Source organism: Myotis yumanensis, unplaced genomic scaffold (assembly GCF_028538775.1).
Source record: "Myotis yumanensis isolate MYYU_CA2020_CCGP unplaced genomic scaffold, mMyoYum1.0.hap1 SCAF_6, whole genome shotgun sequence".
Classification (NCBI taxonomy): Eukaryota; Metazoa; Chordata; class Mammalia; order Chiroptera; family Vespertilionidae; genus Myotis; species Myotis yumanensis.
In genome coordinates this window covers 38,252,096-38,255,913 of record NW_027223757.1, presented here as the reverse complement: position 1 = coordinate 38,255,913, position 3,818 = coordinate 38,252,096, and positions in this window count along the sequence as shown.

Below are 3,818 nucleotides of genomic sequence, written 5' to 3'. Positions count from 1 at the left end.
TTTCTGAATGGTAAACAGCACTTTTCTCTTTTCATTAATTAGTGACGCTTTCACCATTTATGCTTTTCATGCGTAGCTGAAGAACTTTAATTCAAGGTTGCAGACATCCTTCTGCAATGGCAGCTATGAAGACACCTTCCAACACAATGTGTGGTTCAGGAGTGTATTTCATCTCATTTACATGTTTTCTCCAAACAAGTATTACTCTTTTTTTTTTATTGGTTAAAGTATTACAAAGGGTATTACATATATGTCCTTTTTTTCCCCGCCCTTGACAATCCCCTGGCTTCCCCTTCCCCTACCCCCCAGTCCATTGGTTATGCTTATATGCATGCATACAAGTCCTTCGGTTGATCTCTTACCCCCCTCCCTCCTGCCCCTCAACCCTCCCCGGCCTCCCCGCTGCAGTTTGACAGTCTGTTCGAGGCAGCTCTGCCTCTGTATCTATTATTGTTCAAAAATTTATAATGGTCTCTATTATCCATGAATGTGTGAGATCATGTGGTATTTTTCCTTCATTGACTGGCTTATTTCACTTAACATAATACTCTCCAGTTCCATCCATGCCGTTGCAAATGGTAAGAGTTCCTTCTTTTTTACAGCAGCATAGTATTCCATCGTGTAGATGTACCACAGTTTTCTAATCCATTCATCTACTGATGGGCACTTAGGCTGTTTCCAGATCTTAGCTATGATGAATTGTGCTGCTATGAACATATGGGTTCATATATCCTTTCTGAGTGGTGTTTCTGGTTTCTTGGGATATATTCCTAGAAGTGGGATCACAGGGTCAAATGGGAGTCCCATTTTTAGTTTTTTGAGGAAACTCCGTACTGTCTTCCATAGTGGCTGCAACAAGTATTACTCTTGACTCCAAAAACCATTCATTGAACTAGGGATACAAGAGGAAAAGGAGATATAGTCCCTGACCTGGAGAAGATTACAATCTGGTCAGGATGGGAGGGAGAGTCATCACAAACATAGGAACCTGGGAGGCAGTGCGGGAGGGTGATCAATCAAGTGCCAAACTGCACAGTACAGTTTGTGCACAACGCAGCCCACGAGGAAGACGACTACTTCTTATGGAGCAGCACGGGGCTCTCAGTATTGGCCATGACACTGCAAGCTCTTCGTATACTTAATCTCATTTAATTTGCACAATAATCTCGAGAGGCTAGTGTGATTACCTTCGATGTCACAGGTGTGAAAAGGGAAAGCTCCAGTAAATTGCTTGTCCAAGTAAAGGCACAAGCAGGAGTGTAAACCCAGGTCAGACTCAAAAGCCCTGGCTTTGTCCTTTATGGTAAGCTGCTTCTTTAAGAAATGTTAAGAGTCAAAAGCAGAAGAAAGTCATTTAAAAAATGTCATGAAAGAAGTGGAATTGGGTCTGAGGGAGAATGTTCCTTCAATCTAATTTAAAAATAACAAAAGTCTTTAGCAGTACCCATTTGACAGTCAATTCAACTTCCAGCAACAGCACAAAAGAACCTTTTTTTCCAGACAGTGCAATGATCTTAAAACATTTTAACTCCAAGAATCTCGACTTTCATGCCATTGTTATGCTTTAAACTCCACAGTGCATTACTGTTATATGCTGTCAATATTTATTTAGATTTGTCCACAGATTTTACCCTTCTCATCAATCTTTTCTTCTTGCCCCCCTGATTTTCCATCTAGGCTCATTTCACTTCTGCTTGAACACCTGTCTTATTTCCGTTAACACAGGCCTATTTGTGATAATTGCCTTGATGTCCAGAGATGCCTTTACAGTATTTCTCTTTTCATTTTGAAGAACGTGTTTGTTTTTGTTTTGCTGGGTATAGATTTCTAGATTGTTGTTACTTTCTTTTAGCACTGTGGAAATTTTCCATTTGCCCTCTGGCTTTCATATATCTTTTGAGAAACCAGCAATAAGTTTAACTATTGCTCTTTTGAAGGTAATGTCTTTTTTCTCTAGATGTTTTGTAAGATGTTTTTCTTTGGTCTTTATTTACTGTGAATGTGACTAGGTTTTTTTGGGGGGGGGTTAAGTTTGGCTTAGGCTTCATAATCTGTGACATTTTCACCAGTTTTCAAAAATTCTCAGCTATTAGCTTTTTAAAAAATTGCTTCTGTCCCATTTTCCTCTCTTCTTTGCTTCAGGGATTCTAAATACATTTAAATAATCTTACTGTGTTCCCTATTTCTCTTACACTTCACCTGTATTACTAAAATGATTTTCCTAAGTGTTTCCCTCTGGAAATATTCTAATATAGTCTTAATTATCTATCTCTATGTCTTTTTTTTATATATTTTATTGATTTTTTACAGAGAGGAAGGGAGAGAGATAGAGAGTTAGAAACATCGATCAATTGCCTCCTGCACATCTCCTACTGGGGATGTGCCTGCAACCCAGGTACATGCCCTTGACCGGAATCGAACCTGGGACCTTTCAGTCCGCAGGCCGACGCTCTATCCACTGAGCCAAACCGGTTTCAGCTCTATGTCTTATTTGCTACAAAACCCTTCCATTGAGTTAATTTCACTACTCCCCTTTTCCCCCTTGGGGACTTGATTCCTTTTTTATGTTTTCCAAAGTTATCAATCTCATGTTGTTGTTGTTGTTTTATCTCTTAACATTTAGAGGAGTGGCACAAAACCTTCCTGTCCCCTGGTGCCAGGAAAAGGTTGGCTGTGGTGGTGGAGAGGTGCAGGAGTCACCCCACTTGTGACCAGGATCCTGCACTGATACTGTTCTGCTGCCTATGAGAGAGGAACAGGGAACTCACTCACTTAAGACCATTACAATGCAGAGTCTGACTGCCACAAGGAGAGGAAGGCCCACACTTAAAGTTTAACCCACTGTACGCTATAAGCGTCTGTAGACGCAAGCGGCGGACCTTTCCCACACGTCATGTTTTCCCTAAATGGCAGCCTTGACCAACTGTAAAATCATTTTTCGTGAGAATTTTCAGCTGAAAATATTTAAGAACACCCGATTGTGAGTAATATATTTATTTTTATAATATTCATTGCAAGTTGATTTTTTAAATTAAATTCAAAATATCATGGTGTGTGGGGATGGTTTCCGTTTTGGATGTGTAGCAATTAACTAGTTAAGAGCACAGGGCCTGCATGAGACTGTGGCCCCAACTACAAGTCTTGCACAAAGAAACAAGCAACAGATCTCTACAGCTAGGAGGTAGGTAGGATAAGTGAGAGATAGCACTTTTGTACAGATGTACAGTCAGCTGAAAGCTGAGGGTGAAGCAGGAACACTGAGGAAAACTCTGGCATTCCACACACTAAACATAAAGTAGCAGCAGCCCACCACTGAAGGAATTTGAAATCTGTGTTATATTGAAGGTCAGCAATAAAACTCAAATACAGATCAATTACTGATGAGAGTTACCTGGTCCCCCCAACATTAATGGCTAATAGAAGGAGAGATTTGCCCATTTGTAGGTATATATATACTATTTATACCAGCTTCTACTGTTTTTTTTCAAATGCAATGTCTGACATTCAATCACAAATTACAAGATACATTAAAAAGCAAGAAAAAATGACAATGGCCCATTATCAAGAGATAAAGTAGTCAACGGAACTAGATCCAGAGGTGGCCCAGATATTGATACTATCCAATAGGAACTTTAAAATAACTGTTGATTGCCCTGGCTGTGTGGCTCAGTTAATTGGAGTGTCCTCCTGTGCACCAAAAGGTCGCAGGTGCAATTCCCAGTCAGGGCACATGCCTAGGTTGCGGGTTCAATCCCCGGTTGGGGCACATGTGGGAGGCAGATCAATGCTCTCTCGTGTTGATGTTTCTCTCTCTCTCT